Genomic DNA, 27632 nt, shown 5'->3' with positions numbered 1-27632 from the left:
ATCAGCAGCCTGTCTCCAGCCCAGCTGCTAGCGCAGGGGTCACACCTCGTAGAAGCACTTGTAAATGTATAAAGAAAAGCACCTAGAGACACTTGGGGTTTCACAGGTGTTTTATATTTGCCATTTGTATTGTGTTATAAAGTTATATTGTTATTACAGTTCACATTCACTGTTGAGAAATGCTTATTCTTTCATGCTTATATTGTGCAATGCTGCCTTCACCCTTCCTTCCTCATTGGGCTGCCAATGTGGGCACAGCTCTCCTTTGGTAAGTGTCTCAGATGTGTTACAGCACTTGGTTTAGCTGGGCGCCAAGTACAGAATCCAGATAGAAAGGTGACAGACTGAATCCATTGAGGTGAGTCTCTATTGAGTTCACTTTGAGAGGCCATTATGGTAGCTGGAAGTGGGTAAGATAAGGGATGGCCTCCTTTGCCCATCACTCGATGTACCTGCTGTCCAGTGCAAGCATTTCAAGAACCAGTGCTGCCTGCTCATTAGCCTCCTCCGTGTCCTCCTCGCTGGTTGAGGAGTGGCGATCAATCATATCCTATTCATGCAAGGCCTCCCCACTCTGCTAGATTGTGCAGAGCACAGCAGACCACAACAAAACATGAGACCCTCACTGAGGTATACTGCAGGGTTCCAGCGAATTGATCCAGGTACCGGAATCTCATCAGCAGTCCGATGGCCTGCTCGATGGTTGCTCGGGTGGAGCCATGGCTAGTGTTGTACCTCTCCTCTGCTGCATTGCGAGGGTTCCTAACAGGCGTCAGTAGCCATGTCTTCAATGGACTGCCCTTGTCCCTGAGAACCCATTCCTGAAGGCAAGTGGGGGGCCTGAAAAGCTGTGGCACCTGGGACTGTCGAAGTATGAAGGTGCATTGGCTGCTTCCCAAGAAATGGGTACACACCTGCAGGAAACACTTTCGCTGGTCACAGACCAGTTGAACATTGATGGAATGGAAGCCCTTCCTGTTGATGAAGGCAGCTGACTGGTTCATTGGAGCCTTGATGGCCACGAGCATGCAATCTATTACACCTTGAACCTGGGGGAATCCAACAATGGCCCCGAATCCGATGGCCCTCTCAGCCTGACTGCCAGGGTCGGTCCGGTAGTGCACATAGTCACCAGCCCTCTTGAACAGGGAATTGGACACTTTCTTGATGCAGCGGTAGACTGCTGCCTGGGAGACCCCACACATATCCCTTGTAAATCTCTAGAAAGACTCAAATGCTTAACAGTCGAGTGCTACAGTGATGTTCAGAGCCACTGGCATAGGGTGATCCTTGAATCCCATAGGTCACAACTTGTCCTGTAGCATGGCACATAAGTCGATGACTGCCTGCTTGGATAGCCATAGTCTTTGCTGACAATGCCGCTCGGACATTTGAAGGAAGTTGATTCGAGTCCAGTACACTCACCGGCACAGGTGTGCCCTTGGCATGGCTGGCTACTGCTGCTCTGGTAATGGAACTTCACAGGCAGGCACAGCTGACTGTGTCAGAGGCAGTTAATTGTGATTTGATCTGATAACTACAGTTCCCAAGTGAGCAATAGCAGATGAGGATGGCTGAGACAGTTGTGCAGAGTCCACGTCGGAGGGTGCAACCTCTCCAAGTTGTCCTTAGCCGGACACAGGTGCTGTAACCCAGGGGCCATCAACACAAAGGATAAATATTGAGGGGCAGCAGAAAATCTTTGATATACTGACAGAGCTTCCACACACACTGTCCATGCTTGCAGAGAAAATAGAGACCAGCTCAAGAACAAGTGAGTTGATGTCACAGGATATTGAGAGGATGTCTTATTCCATAGATAGATTGGCCAACTCCATGGAACATCAGTCACAGCAACCAAATAAGTCCATGCAGACCTTGACAATGGCTGTTCAGGCTCTGTATCTCAACATATCCTGGACCTTAAATAGGATAACAGACAGCTTCGCCTTGGTCTTACAGTGCGTCACTGATCTGCACCAAGCTTCTCACCAACTGTGTAGTTGGAATGAAGTGCAGCTGGCCTGTGAGAGGGATGATGGTGAAAGGGGACAGAGAAGTGGTAACTCCACTCAAATCGCTCCCATTCCTCACCCATTCTCTCCCTCCTTAGCCAATACCTGACATGCTGTTTCATCTCCCAATGATTGAGTCTGCCCCTGCATAGGTGCAGTTTGAGCAGTCTTTGGCAAGGTCCTCATGGGCTCCAAAACCCAGATGTCATTGATTAAGAGCATCTCAACAGTCAGAACAAGGATCAGAGTAGCGTGCTTCCACCTGTAAATGCACAGGGGTTGTCCCATGTACAGCGGCAGGAAATGAAAGAAAAGACTAGCATTTATCAGGGATAGTCAGCATGGCTTTGTCGGGGGAGATCGTGTCTAACAAACTGGATTGAATTTTTTGAGGAGGTGACTAGATGTGTAGATGAGGGTAAAGCTCGACATGGATTTCAGTAAGGCTTTTGATGAGGTCCTGCATAGGAGATTGGTTAAGAAGGTAACAGCCCATGGGATCCAGGGCAATTTGGCAAATTGGATCCAAAATTGGCTTAGTGGCAGGAGGCAGAGGGTGATGGTCGAGGGTTGTTTTTGTGAGTGGAGTACCGCAGGGATCGGTGCTGGGACCCTTGCTGTTTGTAGTGTGCATTAATGACTTAGACGTGAATGTAGGAGATATGTTGGCAGATGACACGAAAATTGGTGGTGTCGTAAATAGTGAGGAGGAAAGCCTTAGATTACAGGACAATATAGATGGGCTGGTGAGATGGGCAGAGCAGTGGCAAATGGAATTTAATACTGAGAAGTGTGAGGTGATGCATTTTGGGAGGACTAACAAGGCAACGGAATATACAATGGATGGTAGGACCCTAGGAAGTACAGAGGGTCAGAGGGACCTTGGTGTACTTGTCCATAGATCACTGAAGGCAGCAGCACAAGTAGATAAGGTGGTTAGGAAGGCATATGGGATACTTGCCTTTATTAGCCACGGCATAAAATATAAGAGCAGGGAGGTTATGATGGAGCTGTATAAAATGCTAGTTAGGCCACAGCTGGAGTACTGTGTACAGTTCTGGGCACTGAGCTATAGGAAGGATGTGATTGCACTGGAGAGGGTGCAGAGGAGATTCACCAGGATGTTGCCTGGGCTGGAGCATTTCAGCTATGAAGAGAGACTGAAAAGGCTAGGGTTGTTTTCCTTAGAACAGAAAAGGCTGAGGGGGGCCTGATTGAGGTGTATAAAATTATGACGGGCATTGATAGGTTAGATAGGAATAAACTTTTTCCCTTAGTGGAGGTGTTAATAACCAGGGGGCAAAAATTTAAGGTAAGGGGCAGGAGTTTTAGAGGGGATTTGAGGAAAACAATTTTAACCCAGAGGGTGGTTGGAATCTGGAACACACTACCTGAAGGGGTGATAGAGGCAGGAACCCTCACAACATTTAAGAAGTATTTAGATTAGCATTTGAAATGCCATAGCATACAAGTTATGGGCCAAGTGCTGGCAAATGGGATTAGAATAGTTAGGTGCTTGATGACTGGCACAGACACAATGGGCCGAAGGGTCTGTTTCTGTGCTGTACAACCCTATGACTCTATAACTCCCCTGCTCTTCTTTGAAATAGTGCCATGGAATTTTTTTCATTCATCTAAGAGGGCAGACAGAGCCGCAGTTTAATATCTCATCCAGAAGATAGCACCTTTGGCAGTGCAACACTACTTCAATGATGCACTGGAGTGTCAGCCTCAATTTTTGAGCTTAAGTCTTTGGAGTGGAATTTGAACCTACGCTTTCTAAACTAGTGGCAAGAGTGCTAGCAACTAAACCACAGCCGGCACCAGTCAGCAAAGAATAAAGCTCTGCACTTGCACAAAGGTTATGCTTATGGGTGTTTGAGATAATGTGTTGTTAAGTTTCTGTTGTTTAGTAGATTAATTTAAAATTTATTGCATAGCACCACTGTCCCATGTTGCTCATTCTTTGCTACTAGGTGGCATTTCACCTTTTCAGTTGCTTGTTGATGAATGGAAAGACATGAATTGATGGGAACTAAAGTGGGAGAGGGGTCCGGGGCGGGGGGGTTGGGGGGGAGGGGTAAGTTATGTGTAAGGGGTGGATGGTTAGTTATAGGACTGTTTTGCCTCAGTGAGATTTGGAGGTGTGGAGGGGGGTGGTCAGTGATTGTAAGAGTGGCCATTGGATGTGACTGTTACATGGGTCCAGTGGTAGTGACTAACTGAACCTTACAGCTATAAGGGAATCCCTGGCATCCCAGGCAATGTGAGTAGCTGATTCTGCATTGGGGTCACCATCTTTTTCCTCCTCCTTCTCTTTCTCCTCCTCCTTTTCATTTGATTCACCAACAAACAATGTGTACTCAGCACCTTGCTCCTCTCTCAGCTTCACTCAGCTTCAATCCTCATTGCTCAGCAATATTGTGTAGAGCATAGCACACCATGATTATTCTGGTCCTTGCTGGTGAGTACTGAAGGGTGCCTCCGCATCTGCCTCAGCAACTGATGTGCATTTTGATCACTTGCTCAATGACATCTGGTTGTCATGATGGCTGTCATTTTACTGCCCTTGGGCTTCATTGTTGGGATTTCTCGCTGGTGTCATCAGCCAAGTTTGAAAGGGGTATTCTTTGTCTCCTAGCAGCCACTCCTTAAGTCTATTTGCAGATCAAAAGAGGTCAGGGCACTTGGACTGCTGCAAGACGAAAGTGTCATGGTGGCTTCCCAGGAATTTGGTGCACACCTGTATAACCCTTTTTTTGTGGTTGCACTCCAGCTACACATTGATCCAATGGAACCCATTGTGGTTAACGAATACTCCTGGTTGATCTGGGGGTTTGCGGATTGCCACGTGTGTGCATTCAATGACACACTGCCCCTGTGGGAAGCTAGCCAGAGACTCAAACCTGAGCGCCTGCTCATTCTGACTGGCATCATCACAGATGAAGTTGATGTAATTGACTGATGTAACCGGCCCTGGGAAACAACACATCAGTGACCTCCCTGATGCATTTATGTGCAGCTGACTGGATATGTCTCTGGCAGCATTCTAGAAGGATCTGGAGGCAAAAGGTTTTTGGGTGATGGTCACTTTCACAGGCACTGATAATGCATGGCCACCAGGTCCAGTAGGAACCAGGTCTTCTTGTAGGAGGCTGCAGATTGGCTGCCACCACCTGATGTGATAATCTGAGCCTGCAGAAACACTGCTCTTCCGAAGGGTCCAGGAAGCTGAGCCTCTGCCTGTACTTGCTGTTACATAGGTGGTGCATCCTGCGAGCTCAATACTTTTGCTGCTCCTCTTTCTGCTTCTTCCCTCTGTGCTGCTCCCTTCTCTATTAAGCATCTGCAGGTCTCTTCACAGCTGGCTGTTGCTGCTGCTGATTGTCATCTTGCTCTTCATCCAAGGTCCAATCTAAGGCAGCCATGGTGCACCCATCCTGATCTAAGTCTCAATATCTCAAAAGTGCAGAAATTAGCCTCTTACCACAAGTACGCAGAATGCTTTCCCAGTGGGAGGTAGGAAAGCAGCTATGAATACAGAGTATTTATTGCTATCTGTATGTCTGACTTTTAATAAACCCCATAAATGAGTCAGCTGTGGTTCAGTTGGTAGCACTCTTGAATTTGAGTCAGAAAGTTTTCAGTTCAAATCTCACTCCAGAGACGTAAGCACAAAAGTTAAGGCTGACACTCCAGTGCAGTACTGAGGGAGCGCTACACTCTCAAAAGTGCTGATTTTTGAATGAATTGTTAAGCTGAGGCCCTATCTGCTCACTCAGATGGGTGAAAAAGATCCTTTGGCACTATTTCAGGTGAGTTATCCCTGGTGTCCTGGCCTATATTTATCCCCCTATCAATTGATATCACCAGTTGCTGTTTGTGGGACCTTGCTGTGTGCCAATTGAGTGCTCTATTTCCTACATTACAACAGTGACTACACTTCAAAAAGTAGTGCATTGGTTGTGAAGTGCTTCGGGACGTCCTGAGATCGTGAGAGGTTCTATATAAATGCAAGCTTTTCTTCCTAGTGCTGTTCTATGCTCATCTTGGTTTCACTGGGGAGTTTCAGGAAGCCTGGAAAACCAGTGAATGCGTTGTTAAATTTAAATGTTAGTTAAAATATTGTTGATATGCATGGATTTAAATATTCAAATCTCTAACCTGACTGTCTGGAAGTGTTTACACAGCTGAATATGCCTGAGTTAAACCCAGACGTTGGTAAGTTGGAGCTGGCTTTAGGGCACGCTGATGTTTTTCACAATTGTAACCTCCCCCACCCATACCTATGCTCTCCAATGTTAAAACTCCACCCCACCCATCCCGTATGTGTCCACAAATTGTATGACTCCTCATCCTCTAATGATCTTGTACACTTCAAGAGTTCTTTTTCACACAAATGAATAACAGTTTCTCATACTGGTAAGGGCTGCCTGTAGTATAAACACAAGCCTTTCTGATGCAATGAACTGAGATGTGTAATAGCTTTAATTAGCTTATGGCCTTTAACTTAGAAGATTTTATGGACAAAAGCCTGGGTAATGATTTGAACAAGTTGAGAAGTTTTCCCAGCATTCAGTTCAACACCATTTTATGTGGTAAGCTTTCAAGCTAAAATCCTTTTTTCAGTAAATTTTAGGGCATGTTTCCTCATCAAGCCTCCATTCCTAATGGCTCTGTTGCAGCCATCCTCCACTGCCATTGTTCAGTTTATTCATTGTATTCATTGTTTAACAGAACATCACTATTTCATTGGGAAGGCTTCAGGCAAGCTCGATTCCTGGAATAGCCAGCCTGTTTTGATGATTTGCTGTAATGCTGGAGAGAGCCTGCACTGGAATAATTGCTCTATCCGGTGCTTTGTGAACACCTGCAATGTAATTTTTGTGTTTTAATGCTGCAGTTTAGAAAAGAATTATCAGCAGACACCATATTACTGATTGTGTAATTGCATTCTTCTCTTCAGTAATCTGGTACGCAATCGTGCAAAATTGATTCCTCAAACAATGGCCTCTGTTGCGAAAATCACATGCTTTGATGCAGCTGTGATTTTTATTGCTATTTTGAAACTATTCTGCCATTTTTAGCTTTCAACTTACACTGAAATGCTTTTGAATGGGCTCTTGTCAGGAACAGTAACCCATGGTGATGCACTCATCTTACTACATCTTAACTCGGTGCAGCTGCTGTTTTTAACAGAGGAAATTCACTTTTGGAAATTGGAAGAGAACACAAGCAGCTATATATTAAAGCATTAAAATATTTTCAATGTGTTGGTTTTATGCTATTGATTTAATGCATGTGATTCATTTAAATAGTGCAACAGTGCAAAATCACTAAATTGTTAATAAAATCAAAAATGCTGGCAATATTGAGAATAGTTTTTGCTGTTAATTTGGAATCAGTAGTGTGTTAGTATTCGTCAACAATTTTGAAATTTATGAAGATCTGTGTCCATGCATAACATCTATTAGTGAGCAAAATATTCTCTTGGTAATCAGTTAGATCAGCACTCTGAACAGAGCTGAGTGCAGTCAGCTGATACCTTTATGGAGCAACAGAAAAAATGCCTCTGTAGTACTCTGTAGTGCTTTTCTATTCTTTTCAGGGCGCAACAGACCTTTATATTCTAAATTAATTTTATTCTAAATAAAAAAGTTTTCAATGAAACAAAAACCTGGCCATCAGTTCGCCATTTTGCCTCAATGCATTGTGCCTGATGGTCCAGCCAAGGTCAACACCACATTGACTAGAAGAAAATGGAACATGAATCACAACTAGAGTTGGCAACTCTGATCAGTTGTTTTCCTGGAGGATACATCACCTGACCTCCCATCTCTAAATGCCCCAACTGAACCTTCTCCAATATTTTGATAACTGATAAACAAAAATTACAAATAGACACTTTTTTAAATGCCAATCTGAATCTTCTCCTGGGTTGCTTGCAGCAGTGTCCTGGAGAATAATCTTCAATTCCTGGACACTCCAGGGCAATCCAGAGGGTTGGCAACCTTAAACGCAACCAAAGGTCAGATTTCAACCCTTTTTTACAACCATGTACTAACTAATAACTAAGCAAATATTAAGTAAAATAATTCAGTTGTCATTACCAGGCTTAAAATAGTTGCCACAGATTTTGTCATTGTTCTGTACCATCGACGAGTTCCTAAAGCTGACTGCCCCTGATGCCACTCTTCAATTTGGTTCTTCCTGTACACAATCTCACGATCTCACCTTTGACCTTTCCCCAGCTGATACCAATGTCATCATGATCCAAGGGTGTCCAACTACAGCCGTGTGCAATATGCATCCTGCCCATCAGCTTTCAAAAAACTGGAATTCCTTTTGTGAGATAATGCAGTTCTCTTAATCATATCATTAAAAATACTGCACAGGGGAATTCAATTCCTTGTAATACAGTTGCAGGTACAAAACTGCTCTCAATAATTTTTATTTCTTCAAGTATGGGCTATCAGGTATCAGGTGTTTAGTTTTCTTACATTATACAATTTATTTCAGTTTGAACATTAGAATTAGATGTAAATGTAGCTGTATGACCATGTGATTTAGGATTGGGCATTTTAACCTTCAGAGTAGGAAACAGAAGCAGATAATATTAGCACCTATTTTCTGGTCTAACCACAGGCCAGCCTTGAATTAGGTGCAGTGACTTACCTGCCCATTGGAAGAAAAGGGAACTGGCCCCACTGATACTTTGAGGTTGAAAATAATAGTAATACTTTCAGCAAGCTCCTGGCATGAAATATAGCTCTCATTGGGTGGGGGTGGGGGGGGGGGGGGGGGGGGCGGTCACTGATACTGGCCAAGTCCTGCAACTGTAACTAAAGGCTACATAGAACTACAGCAAAGAAACAGGTCATTTCGCCAAAGCAGTCTATGCCAGCATTTGTGCTCCACTCAAGTCTGCTCCCATTCTTCCTCATCTAATTCTATCAGCATTATCCTCTATTCCCTTCACCCTTATATGCTTTCCTAGCTTTCCCTTAAATGCATCTATACTATTGGCCTCACCTGCTCCCTATGGTAGTAAGTTCCACATTCTCACCACTCTCTGGGTAAAGTAGTTGCATTATTTTGGAAAAATTTAGAAAGTGAGTCAAATTGTTTCATTTTCCTCATCAGAGGAGAGCAGTGCTATAGTAACACATGTTGCAACATGTTATTTTTTAAAAATCTTCTTGCAGAAGTATTATTGGAACAAGTACAACAAAGGATAAAGGCCCACTTTGGCTCTACAGGTCATAGACCACATAGGAAAGCAGCACAGAGTGCTTAGAATGAGATGGCAAGGTCAATGCAGAAAGCAATAACCAGAAGAGCTGACAACACTTAAATAACATGCTTAGAGATATTACTAAGGTACTACTACCCATCAGTTCCTTATGTCAAGTAGTTCTCCAACATTACATGATTCAAACCCCTCACACTTTATAACAGTCCTTTGAATGCATATATACATAGCTATTCTGCATCAGAACATCTTCAGCACAGAACTGCAACTCTTCTTTAGTCGCACCCTGTAAGAAATCTGCAAGATCCCCCTTTCTGATCTTACCAGGTTCCTCTAAGGTTCTGACACTAGATTTATGAGAAATAATGCGCTGGATTTTAAGGAGCCCTCGACATCGAGATCCATGGTGGGTGTGGGGGCCGGAAGATGGCCCCGGATGAGGCCTGCCTTGGACCTCGATGCCAGCAGGGCCTGGCCCGATCCCCCCAGCGGCAGCAGGGCACCATGGTGCCCCCCCCCCCCCACTTGGCAACAGGAGCACAATACACCATATCCAAATAATGTAAATTAGTAGATTTGCATGTACTTACCAATAATCTTGAGTTCCTGCCGCGATCTTCATCCCAGCAGCTGGTACTCCTGCGCCTTCCCCATCCAGGGCAACGAGGCACAACACTGGTGGGGAAGGGGGAGGAAGTAAGTTTCTCAGTGCAGGGTTGGGAGGATGGGGTCAAATTAATGTCACGGGTGTAGGGGATGGTGGGTAGGTTTGTAGTTTAAAGTTTGTGCAGTTTTGGGGGTGGGGGTGAAGGTCAGATGATAAATGTAAATGTTTTGGAGGGGGAAAGGGCAAATAATTAATTTAATTGTTATTGGGTGTGGGAGAGGGGCAAAAGAGTTGTATTTATTTAATTTCATCAAATCTTTCTTTGAATATTTAAATACGTCAGTCGGGCTAACAGCCTTAAAAAATGGTGCACAGGCAGCTGATGCCATTGCCGGGGACAGACGGCCCGCCCCCTCCACATGATTGGGGTGGGTAGCCCGACCTGGCTAATTAAATGAGCCGCCGCAATTGAAATCGCAGTGGCTCTTTGATGTGTGGCCCGCATTGATGGGCCACCATTTTTTTCGCCCACTGCCAAAATCGGTGGCGAGCTTATAATATTCATCCCAATGAGTCAACACTCAAACCTCCAACTAGACACTAATGTTTTTACTGGTTTTGTCAGAGAGCCAAAATAACAATACAATGCCAAGATTATGCAATACAATGCCTTGATAAATTATGAACTAGTTAGCCCTCAAATACAATGTCCAAAATGTTACAAGAGGGTATACATACAATCACCTGCATGTGGTCACCACACATCAATTTTAGTCTCTTGAGTAACTGATCAAGTCACTCTTTCTTCCAAAAGCAGCAATGCATTCCTTTAGTTTAGTTTAGTTTAGAGATACAGCACTGAAACAGGCCCTTCGGCCTACCAAGTCTGTGCCGACCATCAACCACCCATTTATACTAATCCTACACTAATTCCATATTCCTACCACATCCCCACCTGTCACCTATATTTCCCTACCACCTACCTATACTAGGGGCAATATATAATGGCCAATTTACCTATCAACCTGCAAGTATTTTGGCATGTGAGAGGAAACCGGAGCACCCAGAGGAAACCCACGCAGACACAGGGAGAACTTGCAAACACCGCACAGGCAGTACCCAGAATTGAACCTGGGTCGCTGGAGCTGTGAGGCTGCAGTGCTAACCACTGTGCCACTGTGCCGCCTTTAACAACAACGTTTCTACCTTTCTTTCAATAGTGGACAGCAAGTTATACTCACTGTCCTATCAAAATCCACGTTAGGCTAGAATGTCCAATGGTAAGTCAACTTCTTTGTTTCAACCATTGAGTTAAAGCCCGCCTTTATGTTGTCCATCCTCCATGAGGTTCTAGTACTTTCACATATGACTTCAGTCTTTGATCAACCAAGCTTTTACATTATGTTCCCTTATCTCACCCTAGACTCTGATTTGTAAACTAACTTTCAGAGCTTCCTTGTTTGTATTTGCCTGATACCAGTCACTTGCGCTCAGAGCTATTCATAATGGTTATCCTGTCCAAATGTTCTTTGATCTTGTCAGACTATTGAAACCATATTAAGGTTCTACACACTAATTAACTTTGCATTCCAGCAGTATAATGAATTAACACAGCTTCAAAGTATGATCGCCTTTTTTTTTCAGCTCTCTTTTATGACAGTGAGCGTCACAGCCAAACATTCCATGGCCTGGAGAATCTTGTTTTCCCTTATCTGTGAAAAGGCAGCTTGCAGCATTTGGCAATGTCATTTTACTTTGAAAAGTCTTTTGGCCTTGCAAAGCATGCAACTAAAATTTGGTCAATTTTTGAATTCTTAATCAAACTACATTAAACCTGTATTCTTACAACCTATAAAAGGATTCAGTCCCAAATAATTCCACTGTCTGAATGCAGCGGCATGATCCACACCCATATGTTCACACATGCTGGTCTTCAATCAATTTGATTCCCTCTACATGATATCAAGAAATGGCTGAGTACAGTGGATATAGAAAAGGTTACGAACCTCAAGATCATCCCGCCTGTAATGCAGAAACAGATGTTTCAGAACCAGCTTAGCCTCTAGCCAAGCTGTTCCAGTAGCAGCCTGACAAAGGGGAAAATTGTCCGGATATGTCCTTTCCACAAAAAGCAGGACAACATTTTCCAGCCAATTCCTGTTCCATCCGCCTACTCTCAATCGTCAGACAAAGTGAAGGAAGGTGTTGTCAACAGTGCTATCAAGCAGCATTTATTTACCGATAAACTTTACCCCAATGCTCTGTTTGGGCTCCTCCAGAACCATTCAGCTCCGGACTTCAATTTAGTTTGGTCGAATCATGGACAAAAGAGATGAATTCAAAAGGTGTGGTGAGACTGACTGCCCTTGACAGCAAGGCAGTTGAATGTGGCATCAAAGAGCCCTAGTAAAATTGAAGCCAATGGAGATCAGGGGAAGTCTCTCCACTGGCTGGAGTCATACCAAGCACAAAGGAAGATGGCTGTGGTTGTGGTGGCAAATCATCTTAGCCCCAGGACAAAGGATAATTAGGAAGTCAGAGATGAGCAGTTTAGGAACAAAATATTAAAAAACAAGGATGAGAAGAGAAAGGTAAATACAAAATGAGAGAGACACTGAGTTAATTAGGAAAATGAATAAAAAATAAGTTAAAAGTAAAATACTGCGGATGCTGGAAATCTGAAACAAAAACAAGAAATGCTGGAATCACCCAGCAGGTCTGGCAGCATCTGTGGAAAGAGAAGCAGAGTCAACAAGAAGGGTCACTGACCCGAAACGTTGACTCTGCTTCTCTTTCCACAGATGCTGCCAGACCTGCTGGGTGATTCCAAAAAATAAGTTATGTGAGGAATAAGAAAGAAATAATCAGCAGAGTAAGGGAGAAAGAAACCGGAACATAGATAAGTAGAGTTAAGATGAGAAGATTGATAAAATAATAAAATGAGAGCAATGAGAAGGGGTAAAAATGAGGAAAAAGAAGAATACAATTATAACAGGAAAGGTTGTTACGGACAATAAAAGATACGTAGAAAGTATGGGATACAAAGGAAGGAAAATTTAAACAGGAAAGGGAGTTCTGCAGAGGAAAATTAAGTAAAAATAATAAGAATGAATAGGAGCAAAGAAGAGGGATATAAAAATGAAAGATTTGGAGAATAAAAAAGTAAATAGAAAACCAAGACAAGAGAAGAGGAAAAGATCACTGTAAATAAATGATGCTAGGAGGATAGAAAAGGGGAAATAGAAAACAGAACCATCTTAAGATAAAGAAAAAATGAGGAGCAGGATAAGTGAAAGGAAATATGGAGAGGAAAAATAAATTAAAAAAATGAATTCAGGAAAGGGAAAACAAGAGCAATGAAAGCTTAGAATTATGAAGCAAAACAAATAATAAGCTTAAAAGTTAAGTACAATTAACGGAGATAATAACAACATCTTGCATTTATATGATATTTTTAACATATTAAAACATTCCAAGGTATTTTGCAGGAGTGGACTCAGCAAATATTTGATACTGAGCCATGTAAGGACAGATTGGAGAGGTGGCCAAACGCCTTGCCAAAGAGGAAAGTTTTATGGAGCATCTTAAAGGAGGAATGAGAGGTAGAGAGTCATAGAGGTTTCGTGAGGGAATTCCAGAGCTTAGGGCTTAGACAGCTGAAGGCATTAGAGAGGAAATGATTGGGGGAAAAAAAGGATGAGTAAAGAGAAAACTGGATTAAAAGTGTGAGAAATTATTGTTACACAAAAGTGTAAAAGAGAGACATGAAGGGCTGAATTTTATGAGCCCTCCAGCATCGGGCGGTTCGTGGTGGAGGGGCCCGCTACAACCTCCGGCACCGAGAAGGCCCCGCCGCATTTTACCGGCAGTGGCAAGGCCTTGGTGTGCCCCACCCCACCCAACCCACCCCACTGATAGGCGGCGGGGCCTTCATTTAAATATTAAAATGAAGTAAAATAAATGCAAATTCAATTACCTTGTCCCAGAAGTCGTCCCACGCTGATATTCGAGCCACTGGCCGGAACTCGCGCGCCTTTGGAACTCGGTTCGGAGTTCCGAACCGTGCCACTGGTGGGGAGGGGGAGGAGTGAAAATTTCAGGGCGGTAGGTAGGGGGTGAGAGCAGGGAAAACTGCTCCAATTGGATGTGGGACTGGTGGGAAGGAAGGTCAAAGGTGCTGAAGTTGGGGGGTGAAAGTTCGTAATTTTACAAATTGATTTTCCGAGGGGAAGGGTTATTTTATTAATTGATAACTCAGTGGGGCGCGGTGGCGGGGAGGTTGGAAAAGGGATTGATAGTATCTCTGCAATTTTATTTGTCATGTCTTGGCGCTGGCACCTTTAAAAATTTGATTGTACCTGAAGGGCTTGAAGCTCTTTAAAAATGGCGCCGGCACCTGTGCAGTGGCACCTAATGCCGTTGCCAGGGACGTAGCAGCCACCCCCTCTACATCATCGAGGTTGGAGTGGTCGCCCCCTCCATTTAAATGAGCCTCCGCGTGAAATATCGCGGGGGCTCAGTGACAGTGCATCTGCGCCTGAAGACTGCCGAGTTTGGAGCACGCTGCGGCAATTTGTGGCATGCTCATAAATTCAACCCAGTGAGTGGAACAGGTCAGTAGGAAATAAAAGGCATGAAAGGAAATAGGAAAAGGGTAAGTATAACAAAGATAAGAAGTTATAAAGAGAAATAGAAAATTTGGAGCGACAAGAGGGAGAGAAAAAGGAAGTGAAGGATGGAAATCACACAGAAAAAGAAGAAACAAAAAGAGAATAGAAAAATAGAGATATGATAGAACTAAATAAAGCAGAAAATAAGATAGTTGATGAGAACATCCGATCAGTGCAGAAGACAAGAAAATGGTAAGTACATACGAACATACGAATTCGGAGCAGGAGTAGGCCACTCGGCCCCTCGAGCCTGTTCCGCCACTCAATAAGATCATGGCTGATCTGATTGTAACCTCAACTCCACATTCCCATCCACCCCCAATAAACTTTCACCCCATTGTAGCTAACCAATCTTCTATCCATGCCAATATGTTACCTCCTAATCCATGAGCTTTTATTTTCCACAATAACCTTTGACGTGGCACCTTTTCAAATGCCTTCGAGAAATCTAGGTACAGTACATCCACCTGTTCCCCTTTATCCACATAAAGAATAATAATATAATAACATATATTACTTCTTCAAAGAACTCTAATAAATTGGTTAGACATGATTTTCCTTTCACAAAACCATATTGAGTCTGCCTGATTATCTTGAACTTTTCTAACTGCCCTGCTATAATGTCTTTTAAACTTTGAACATTTTCACTCAGACAGGTGATAAGCTAATTAGCCTGTAGTTTCCTGCATTCTGTCTCCCTCCCTACTTGAATAAAAGAGTTACATTTTCGATTTTCCAATCTGATGGAATCTTCCCTGAATCTAGGGAATTTTGGAAAAGTAAAACCAACGCATAAACTATCTCACTAGCCACTTCTTTTAAGACCCTAGGATGAGGTCCATCAGGACCCAGGGGCTTGTCAGCCCGCAACTCCAACAATTTGCTCAATACCTCCTCCCTGGTGATAGTAATGTTCTTGAGTTCCTCTCTCCCTTCCATTTCTTGATTTACAGCTATTTCTGGGTTTTACTTATGTCCTCTGTAGTGAACACAGATGCCAAAGACCTTTTCAATTCATTTGCCATCTTCTTATTTTCCCTTATTAATTCCCCAGACTCATTTTCTATAGGACCAACGCTCACTTTGTTAACTCTTTTCTTTTTTAAATAGCTACATAAACTCTTACTATCTGTTTTTATATTTCTAGCTAGCTTTCTGTTGTACTCTAATTTTTCCCTCCCTATTAATCTTTTAGTCATTCTTTGCTTTTCTTTATACTCTGTCCAATCGTCTGACCTGCCACCCATCTTTGCACAATTATATGCTTTTTTTATAAGTTTGGTACAATCTTTAACTTTTTTAGTTAACCACAGATAGTGGGTCCTCCCCTTGGAATTTTTCTTTCTCGCTGGAATGTATCTATTCTGTGTATTCTGAAATATCCCCTTAAATGTCTGCCACTGCATCTCTATTGGCCTATCATGTAACCTAATTTTCAAGTTCACTTTAGCTCACTCTGCTTTCATGCCCTCATAATTGCCCTTATAGTACATTTAAAATACTAGTCTTGGATCCATTTTTCTCTCCCTCAAACCTAATGTAAAATTCAATCATATTATGATCACTGCTACATAGGGCCGCCTTCACTATGAGGTCATCAATTAATCCTAACTCTTTGCACAATACTAGGTCTAATATAGCCTGCTGTCTTGTTGGCTCCAGAATGTGCTGGTCGAAGAAACTATCCCGAATACATTCTTTGAACTCCTCATCTAGGCTACCTTTTCCCATCTGATTTTTCCAGCCTATTTGTAGATTAAAATCCCCGTGATTATTGCTGTACCTTTCTGACAAGCTGCTATTATTTCTTCCTTTATACTCTGTCCTACCATGTGGTTACTATTAGGGGGCCTATACACCATTCCCACGAGTGACTTCTTGCCTTTATCATTTCTCATCTCTATCCAAACCACTTCTACATCCTGATTTCCTGAACTTAGGCCATCCCTCTCTTTTGTGCTAATACCAGCATTAATTAACACAGCCACCCCTCCAACTTTTCCTAGCCTCCTGTCTTTCCTAAATGTTATGCACCCTTGAATATTCCAGTCCCAATTTATGTCATCTTGCAGCCATGTCTCTGTAACGGCTATCAGATTGTATTTATTTATTTCTATTTGCACTATCAGTTCATCTGTTTTGTTTTGAATGCTACGTGTATTCAGATACAGAGCCTTTAGTTTTGTTCTTTTATTATTTTTGTAACTCTAGCCTTGATTGCTGATTTACTTAGACTTGTACTCTCTATCCCTTCCTATCATGGTCTGTTCATCATTTCCCATATTAATACCTTTGTCTCTTGTCTTGTCTCTACTCTTTGATTTACCACATCTTCCCAAATTTGCTCCCTTGTCCCACTATTTAGTTTAAAACCCTCTCTACTTCTCTAGTTATGTGGCTTGCTAGAACACAAGTAGAGTTAAGCTGAGGAAAAATAAACTAATAGAGATGTAAGTGAGAGATGTGACGAAAAGAGTAAAATTAGAAAAGGAAAACTGAAATAAAAAATGGAGTTTGCCAGTGACAAAAGTAAGTTGGAAATGAAGGGTTGGAAAGGAGAGAAATAGGGAAATTAAAAATGGGAGATGAAGAAAAGGAAAGGTTAAGAATGATTTAAAAAACAAGGATCAGAAAAACAAAGATAGAAAAATGAAAGAGATGAGAATTACAGATTTGAAGAGAGGAAAAGCTAAAGGGAAAATGGAAGAGATGGGAAGAGAAAATAGAGGAAATGGAAAATTGAGAGAGAATAGTGGAAAAGGAGGACAGAAATGAGGTAGAGCGGGAAAGGAAATTCAGACTTGAGGGAAATAAGAGAAATCGGTCGACATAAATTCAGTATGAGAAGGACAATTAAGGAAAAATCAAAAAAAGGAAGTAGAATACAGTAAGATAAATGGAAATAGAAAAAAAGAGCTGAGGTGAGGAAAAAATAGGAGAAAAAACTGAGTAGGAGAAAGAAAGGAAATAACAAAGAAAGGCGAAATAAAAAAAATAGATGAGATGAGAGAAGGAAATGTGAAATAGGAAAGGAATAGGATGAGAAGGAGGGAAGCAGGGAAATAAAAAAGCTGACAATAGAAAAGATTTCAGCAGAGGAAAAGTTAAGTAGAAAATGAAAAGAGAGAAAATTGAATAGAAAAATAAGACATTTGATAAAGACTAAAACAATAATTAGATAAATGAGAGCAATGAGGAGATGATTAGAATGATAGGAAATAGAAAATATGAGAAGGAGTAGAGAAAGACAGGAAAATAAAAAATAAGAAAAATGAGGAGGGAAAAATCTTTGGCCTCCTTATCTCGGGAAACAATGGGTAAGCGCCTGGAGGTGGGTCAGTGGTGTGTGGAGCAGCGCCTGGAGTGGCTATAAAGGCCAATTCTAGAGTGACAGTCTCTTCCACAGGTGCTGCAGAAAAATTTGTTTGTCGGGGCTGTTACACAGTTGGCTCTGCCCTTGCGCCTCTGTCTTTTTTCCTGCCAACTACTAAGTCTCTTCGACTTGCCATACTTTAGCCCCACCTTTATGGCTGCCCGCCAGCTCTGGCGAACGCTGGCAACTGACTCCCACGACTTGTGATCAATGTCACAGGATTTCATGTTTCGTTTGCAGATGTCTTTAAAGTGGAGACATGGACGGCCGGTGGGTCTGATACCAGTGGCGAGCTCGCTGTACAATGTGTCTTTGGGGATCCTGCCATCTTCCATGCGGCTCACATGGCCAAGCCATCTCAAGCGCCGCTGACTCAGTAGTGTGTATAAGCTGGGGATGTTGGCCGCCTCGAGGACTTCTGTGTTGGAGATACGGTCCTGCCACCTGATGCCAAGTATTCTCCGGAGACAGCGAAGATGGAATGAATTGAGACGCCGCTCTTGGCTGACATACGTTGTCCAGGCCTTGCTGCCATAGAGCAAGGTACTGAGGACACAGGCTTGATACACTCGGAAGGAAAAACAAATAGAAAAAGAGGGAGATGAGGAGAGAGAATACAAAAATTTAAGCTGATTTTAAGTCAGTTGAGATTCCACTTCAGTTTGTGTTCGGCCTAAAATTCTAGAAATAAAAAGTTAGTACCAGTAAGCGTGGCCATGAAACTATGAGATTTTCATAAAAACTCAGAGAATGGTTGGAATGTGGAACTTGCTCCTACAAGAGCTGGTTGAGGTGAATAGCATGGATGCACTTAGGAAGAAGCTAGATCAACACATGAGGGAGAAAGGAATAGAAGGAAATGCTGATAGGGTTAGATGAAGTAGGGAGGAAGGAGGCTCGTGTGGAGGATAAACACCAACACAGGCCTTTTGGATGAATAATCTGTTTCGCTTCTATAAATACTAGGTAATTCTATGTAAGTTATAAGGGAACAGCCTCTCCACAGAAACAGAGCTGAGGAACAGGAATATATATAGATGGGAATAGTTGAAGCTGGGAACCGCCCTTAAAATGGTCAGAGTCATCCATACAAGGGGAATTACAATAGGCGAACAGTTCCATTGTGTCATCTCAGTACAGTACATAATGAAACGTCCTGGATGTCCCTGCTCACCAATACTGAAAGTGCCATCTGATATCAGTGCTGTGAGGGAAACAGGGCATCTGGGATTTGAGCAATTGTGCATCTCCTTAACCAATCAGATTGAAGAATTGTAAATCCGTCAGTTCAATGACTGAGAGGGAAGTGTAATTCAGAGTGGATGAATTCAATGTTAAATCGAGTACAGAAAGAGAAATAAAGACAGGGAAAGAAAGAGACAGAAAGGCAAGGTTAAAAAAAAGCTTTGATTTAAAGTTAACACATTGTTAAAATCTCCAACAATTATTGTTAAAATCTCCAACAACAATTAAACCCTGAATAAATGAAACTCCACACCAGTAATAGTTATTTTTTCGTATCAGAGGAATTGTTTGGCGGTAATTAACACTGATCATGTTGTTAAAGGGGTATTCAGACTGAAATAGACAAGAATTAACATCCTATGGCAAGTTTAGATTGCATCTAGCCCCCAAATACCATCAATTTCCCACCATTCAATTCATTGGAACGGTGAGGCAGATGCCATTTCACAAAGATAATGAAGTGCCACAACTTTGTCAGAACTTTTGGATTTCTATATTTAACCATGCAACTGCCTTTGCCTGAAGTTGCTATAGCATTTGTGCACAAATAGCAATGAGCCCTATTGTTTTGACAGTTATTTTGTAGGCAAATTACAGCCCAAAAATTTAAGTATGGCCCTACCTAAATCTTCTGGATATCATCATCTACCAGGAGATCCACATTGTATTCGGCATATGCTCGTTTGCAAATCATGTCATTTACCAGCCAGATATCCATGGTCTGTGCTGAATTAGCTGTTCTGAGCTGTGGCAGCAGTGGGAGCACTAGAACCAACCGCAATGTCTCCAGGGTGGAGAGGATGGAAAAACAAATTGACAGGTGCTTCCACTCTTGATTTCCGTCCAATGACCCTTGCAAGAAAGTGTGTTTGTGCGAATGTTGTGTGAGGGCAGTATCAGCCTCAACTGTAATGACACTCACTGCACTGTCTTGGCTTAATTAAGGTGAGTTAATTGCACCTGTGCATCACTGACTTTTGAGGGGAGAGTTTACAGCAAAAAAAATGAAGAAGCTAACTTTAATTGGTAAGATTTAAAATGACCCTGTGACTTGTTATTTTGAATTTTGTAATGTCTAATAGTTTTACATTTACTTTTGCATTAATTTCCTGAATTTATTTGTCAAGTACATGTATTCTCAAACAATAGTGCAATTTATTTCCCCTCCCAATCTGGATATGTTTTTACATTACAAATGTCACTAGCAGGAACCAAGCTGTGTGTAAACACAGGCCTGCTGTCAATGGCAATGACTTCTGGAAGCAATTAACTGCAAAGTTGCTGGCTAATTAGTAATGTTGAGTGAGTGGAGTCCAGTTTGATCCAAGCTGACACTGGTTTATATTCAGTTGAATTATTTTTTCACACAGTTGTGTAATTTCTGCTGGGAATACAGACTTGATTAAAACAGTTAAAAAACAAATCAATCCATCTCCTTATATGTAGTTTAATGGGAAATCCACTGTATGTGGTGATAATTAGCCATCTAGAACTGAAGATTCTAGTTTCAAGCTAAGCCAGTTGATCTTAACCAGGCCAACAATTTGGGGGCTACAATTATCTCCAATGCTGCTGAAAAGGGTACGGAAAACCAGCCATGTTCCTGCTCCTATCAAGTGACCTCTATTGTTTGTGGATGTTTGATGAAGACTTAATTCACTTTGAATGCCTATTTCTGAAGAATAGCTCCCTGTGCTGGGTGCCAGTGAGTTGCTGGCATCTGTTGAACTGTACCCAGTATGGGTCAGTGCCTTCAAAAAGTGGGAAGAGGCACAAAATGAAATGCATTATAGATCTAATTATGAGCAATAATTACATTTTCTTGTTTCCTTCTTAACAGACCTGAATGACGTTTCTCAAACAGAACTATTGAATAATAGACAACACAATGGGAAATATGTACATGCTGAATATTCTATTTTAAAATTGGCCAGTGAAATTTTGGGATTGGGTGAGCCCAGCCTCACTGGAATACAATAGCCTCTGCTTCAAGGGGAACCATACTAACATTTCAGGGAGGGGTGCTTGTCAGCATTTGGGATTTTTTATTATTTTACCATTGAGGATCTTGGTATAATTTGTATTTAAATGTTACCATTAAGTTAACTATAGCTTTCAAGTGGTTAAAATCACTGAAAGCGTAGAAGATATATGTATTAGAAATCATATGAATGAACTCATAAAATGATGTCTCATGCATACCACGTCAACCTGAGACAATGTAAGTCAATTCCGGCTTTACTGTGACCCTCCTTATTCCTTCTGGCAGGAAATTATTTCTTGTACTCACATCAGGTTGAAACAATACTATATCCCCTACAGGTGATTGTGCTGGTAAAGTATCTTTCCTTCAATTCCAGCAGGGAGTGTTGCAGGGGATGATTTTACTTGGGGAGATGGGGTAGTAGGCACTTGATTACCTAAAGTTTTATTGATGAATCCATGGATAAAGAGAGCTGGACAGGGCAGGGGTTGATGGGTCAAGGGTGGTCAAAGGTCAAGCTGATGGCTTCCTGTCCAGCTATGGCACATGAAACAGGTGAAAATATGGTACAGGGCTTTTTAAAAATTAATTCATGGGATGTGGGCGATGCTGGCCAGGCTAGCATTTATTGTCCATCCCTAATTGCCCTTGAGAAGGTGGTGGTGAGCTGCCTTCTTGAACCGCTGCAGTCCATTTGGGGTAGGTATTTAGTTAGCATTTAATATTTATAGTAGAAATCTAGCATGAGGGACTATATAGTTAATTATAACAATTTAGTAAGGATTTAATAAGTATTTATTTATTTTATATGAATTAACTAATTAGTGCTAGAAATGTCAGTTAGAGGGGTGAAGTGCTTCACCTGTGAGATGTGGGAAGTCCGTGATGCTTCCAGCGTTCTGGGCGACTACATCTGCAGGAAGTGTACCCAGTTGCAGCTCCTCGTAGACCGCATGGATTGGTTGGAGCGGCAACTGGATGCACTTAGGAGCATGCAAGTGACAGAAAGTGTCATAGACAGGAGTTTTAGAGAAGTGGTTACACCCAAGGTGCAGGCAGATAGATGGGTGACCGCTAGAAGGGGCAGGCAGTCAGTGCAGGAATCCCCTGTGGCTATCCCCCTCTCTAACAAGTATACCATTTTGGATACTGTTGGGGGGGATGGCCTATCAGGGGAAAACAGCAGCAGCCAAAGCAGTGGCACCACGGCTGGCACTGTTGTTCAGCAGGGAGGGACAAAGCGCAGAAGAGCAATAGTTATAGGGGACTCTATAGTCAGGGGCACAGATAGGCGCTGCTGTGGACGTGAAAGAGACTCCAGGATGTCTCTGAACAGATAGGGGGCATTCTGAAGGGGGAGGGTGAACAGCCAGAGGATGTGGTACACATCGATACCAACGACATAGGCAGGAAGAGTGATGAGGTCCTGCAGGGGGAGTTTAGGGAATTAGGCAGAAAGTTAAAAAACAGGACCTCTAGGGTTGTAATCTCGGGATTACTCCCTGTGCCACGTGCCAGTGAGGCTAGAAACAGGAAGCTAGTGCAGCTAAATACGTGGCTGAACAGCTGGTGTAGAAGGGAAGGTTTCAGATATCTGGACCATTGGGATCGCTTCAGGGACAGATGGGACCTGTACAAGAAGGACGGATTGCATCTAAACTGGAGGGGCACAAGTATCCTGGCTGCGAGGTTTGCTAGCGTCACTAGGGAGGGTTTAAACTAGTGTGGCAGGGGGGATGGGAACCAGAACAGTAGGACAGCAAGTGAAATAAATGAAGGGGATCTAGTAAATAAGGCCAGTAAGACTATGAGGAAGAGCAGGCAGGGAGATGTTGTGGAGAACAGCGAGACTGGTGGTCTGAAGTGCATTTGTTTCAATGCAAGAAGTATAACAGGTAAGGCAGATGAACTTAGAGCTTGGATTAGTACTTGGAACTATGATGTTGTTGCTATTACAGAGACTTGGTTGAGGGAAGGACAGGATTGGCAGCTAAATGTTCCAGGATTTAGAAGCTTCAGGCGGGATAGAGGGGGATGTAAAAGGGGTGGGGGAGTTGCATTACTAATTAAGGAGAATATCACAGCTGTACTGCGGGAGGACACCTCAGAGGGGTCATGCAGCGAGGCAATATGAGTGGAGCTCAGGAATAGGAAGGGTGCAGTCACGATGTTGGGGGTTTACTACAGGCCTCCCAACAGCCAGCGGGAGGTAGAGCAGCAGATATGTAGACTGATTTTGGAAAGATGTAAAGGTAACAGGGTTGTGGTGGTGGGTGATTTTAACTTCCCCTATATTGACTGGGACTCACTTAATGCTAGGGGCTTGGATGGGGCAGAATTTGTAAGGAACATCCAGGAGGGCTTCTTGAAACAATACGTAGATAGTCCAACTAGTGATGGGGCTGTACTGGACCTGGTATTGGGGAATGAGCCAGGCCAGGTGGTCGAAGTTTCAGTAGGGGAGCATTTCGGGAACAGTGACCATAATTCCATAAGTTTTAAGGTACTTGTGGATAAGGATAAGAGTAGTCCTTGGGTGAAGGTGCTAAATTGGGGGAAGGCTAATTATAACAATATTAGGCAGGAACTGAAGAATTTAGATTAGGGGCGGCTGTTTGAGGGTAAATCAACATCTGACATGTGGGAGTCTTTCAAATGTCAGTTGATTAGCATCCAGGACCAGCATGTTCCTGTGAGGAAGAAGGATAAGTTTGGCAAATTTCGGGAAGCTTGGATAACGCGGGATATTGTGAGCCTCGTCAAAAAGAAAAAGGAAGCATTCGTAAGGGCTGGAAGGCTAGGAACAGACGAATCCCTTGAGGAATATAAAGACAGTAGGAAGGAACTTAAGCAAGGAGTCAGGAGGGCTAAAAGGGGTTATGAGAAGTCATTGGCAAACAGGATTAATGAAAATCCCAAAGCTTTTTATACATATATAAAGAGCAAGAGGGTAACCAGGGAAAGGGTTGGCCCACTCAAGGACAGAGAAGGGAATCTATGTGTGGAGCCAGAGGAAATGGGCGCGGTACTCAATGAGTACTTTGCATCAGTATTCACCAAGGAGAAGGACTTGGTGGATGATGAGCCGAGGGAAGGGAGTGCAGATAGTCTCAGTCATCTCATTATCAAAAAGGAGGAGGTGTTGGGTGTCTTGCAAAGCATTAAGGTAGATAATTCCCCAGGGCCTGATGGGATCTACCGCAGAATACTGAGGGAGGCAAGGGAAGAAATTGCTGGGGCCTTGACAGAAATCTTTGCATCCTCATTGGCTACAGGTGAGGTCCCAGAGGACTGGAGAATAGCCAATGTTGTTCCTTTGTTTAAGAATGGTGGCAAGAATAATCCAGGAAATTATAGGCCGGTGAGCCTTACGTCAGTGGTAGGGAAATTATTAGAGAGGATTCTTCGGGACAAGGTTTACTCCCATTTGGAAACAAATGGACTTATTAGCGAGAGGCAGCATGGTTTTGTGAAGGGGAGGTCGTGTCTCATAATTTGATTGAGTTTTTTGAGGAAGTGACGAAGATGATTGATGAAGGAAGGGCAGTGGATGTTATCTATATGGACTTCAGTAAAGCCTTTGACAAGGTCCCTCATGGCAGACTGATACAAAAGGTGAAGTCACATGGGATCAGAGGTGAGCTGGCAAGATGGATACAGAACTGGCTCGGTCATAGAAGACAGAGGGTAGCAGTGGAAGGGTGTTTATCTGAATAGAGTGATGTGACTAGTGGTGTTCCGCAGGGATCAGTGCTGGGACATTTGCTGTTTGTAGTATATATAAATGATTTGGAGGAAAATGGAGCTGGTCTGCTTAGTAAGTTTGAGGACGACACAAAGGTTGGTGGAGTTGCGGACAGTGATGAGGATTGGCAGAGGATGCAGCAGGATATAGATCGGTTGTAGACTTGGTCGGAGAAATGGCAGATGGAGTTTAATCTGGACAAATGTGGGGTTATGCATATTGGAAGGTCTAATGCAGGTGGGAGGTATACAGTAAATGGCAGAACCCTTAGGACTATTGTCAGGCAGAGAGATCTGGGCGTACAGGTCCACAGGTCACTGAAAGTGGCAAAGCAGGTGAATAAGGTAGTCAAGAAGGCATACGGCATGCTTGCCTTCATCGGTCGGGGCATAGAATATAAAAATAGGCAAGTCATGCTGCAGCTGTACAGAACTTTAGTTAGGCCACATTTAGAATATTGCGTGCAATTCTGGTCGCCACACTACCAGAAGGACGTGGAGGCTTTGGAGAGGGTACAGAAGAGGTTTACCAGGATGTTGCCTGGTCTGGACGGCATTAGCTATGAGGAGAGGTTGGATAAACTCGGATTGTTTTCACTTGAACGACGGAGGTGGAGGGGCGACATGATAGAGGTTTACAAAGTTATGAGCGGCATGGACAGAGTGGATAGTCAGAAGCTTTTCCCCAGGGTGGAAGAGTCAGTTACTAGGGGACATAGGTTTAAGGTGAGAGGGGCAAAGTTTAGAGGGGATGTGCGAGGGAAGTTCATTATACATAGGGTGATGAGTGCCTGGAACTTGTTGTCGGTGGAGGTGGTGGAAGCAGGTACCATCGAGACGTTTAAGAGGCATCTTGCCAAATGCATGAATAGGATGGGAATAGAGGGATATGGGCCCCGGAAGTGCAGAAGGTTTAGGCAGGCATCAAGATCGGCGCAGGCTTGGAGGGCCGAATGGCCTGTTCCTGTGCTGTACTGTTCTTTGTTCTTTGTTCTTTGAATACCCACAGTGCTGTTAGGAAGGGAGTTCCAGGATTTTGACTCAAAGACAGTGAAGGAACGGCAATACAGTTCCAAGTCAGGATGGTGTGTGACGTGGAGGGGAACTTGCAGGTGGTGGTGTTCCCATGTATTTGCTGCCCTTGTCCTTCTAGTTGGTAGAGGTCGCGGGTTTGGAAGGTGCTGTCTAAGGAGCCTTGGTGCATTGCTGCAGTGCATCTTGTAGATGGTACACACTGCTGCCTTTGCTTCGGTGGTGGAGGGAGTGAATGTTTGTGGATGGTGTGCCAGTCATGTGGGCTGCTTTGTCCTGGATGGTGTCGAGCTTCTTGAATGTTGTTGGAGCTGCACCCATCCAGGCAAGTGGAGAGTATTCCATCACACTGCTGACTTGTGCCTTGTAGATGGTGGACAGGCTTTGGGGAGTCAGGAGGTGAGTTACTCGCCTCAGGATTCCTAGCCTCTGACCTGCTCTTGTGGCCACGCTATTTATATGGCTACTCCAGTTCAGTTTCTGGTCAATGGTAGCCCCTAGGATGTTGATAGTGGGGGATTCAGCGATGGTAATGCCATTGAATGTCAAGGGGAGATGGTTAGATTCTCTCTTGTTGGAGATGGTCATTGCCTGGCACTTGTATGGCGCAAATGTTACTTGCCACTTATCATCCCAAGCCTGGATATTGTCCAGGTTTTGCTGCATTTCTACACGGATTGCTTCAGTATCTGAGGAGTCACGAATGGTGCTGAACATTGTGCAATCATCAGCGAACATCCACACTTCTGACCTCATTGATGAAGCAGCTGAAGAAGGTTAGGCCCAGGACACTACCCTGAGGAACTCCTGCAGTGATGTCCTGGAGCTCAGATGATTGACCTCCAACAACCACAACCATCTTCCTTTGTGCTAGGTATGACTCCAGCCAGTGGAGGGTTTTCCCCCTGATACCCATTGACCTCAGTTCTGCTAGGGCTCCTTGATGCCATACTCGGTCAAATGCTGCCTTGATGTCAAGGGCAGTCACTCTCACCTCACCTCTTGAGTTCAGCCCTTTTGCCCATGTTTGAACCAAGGCTGTAATGAGGTCAGGAGCTGAGTGGCCCTGGCGGAACCCAAACTGAGCGTCACTGAGCAGGTTATTGCTAAGCAAGTGCCGCTTGATGGCTCTGTTGATGACACCTTCCATCACTTTACTGATGATAGAGAATAGGCTGATGGGGCGGTAATTGGCCAGGTTGGATTTGTTCTGCCTTTTGTGTACAGGACATACCTGGGCAATTTTCCACATTGCAGGGTAGATGCCAGTGTTGTAGCTGTACTGGAATAGCTTGGCTCGGGGCACGGCAAGTTCTGGAACACAGGTCTTCAGTACTCTTGCCGCAATATTGTCAGGGCCCATAGCTTTTGCACTATCCAGTGCCTTCAGTCGTTTCTTGATATCACGCGGAGTGAATCGAATTGGCTGAAGTCTGGCATCTGTGATGCTGGGGACTTCAGGAGGAGGCTGAGATGGATCATCAACTCGGCATTTCTGGCTGAAGATTGTTGCAAATGCTTCAGCCTTATCTTTCGCGCTGATGTGCTGGGCTCCCCCATCATTGAGGATGGGGATATTTGTGGAGCCACCTCCTCCAGTTAGTTGTTTAATTGTCCACCACCATTCATGGCTGGATGTGGCAGGACTGCAGAGCTTAGATCTGATCCGTTGGTTATGGGATCGCTTCGCTCTGTCTATCGCATGCTTCT

This window comes from Heterodontus francisci, chromosome 3 (genome assembly GCF_036365525.1).
Source record: "Heterodontus francisci isolate sHetFra1 chromosome 3, sHetFra1.hap1, whole genome shotgun sequence".
In the NCBI taxonomy this organism is placed as follows: Eukaryota; Metazoa; Chordata; class Chondrichthyes; order Heterodontiformes; family Heterodontidae; genus Heterodontus; species Heterodontus francisci.
The sequence above is the reverse complement of the archived record's forward strand: the minus strand, read 5'-3'. Positions refer to the sequence as shown.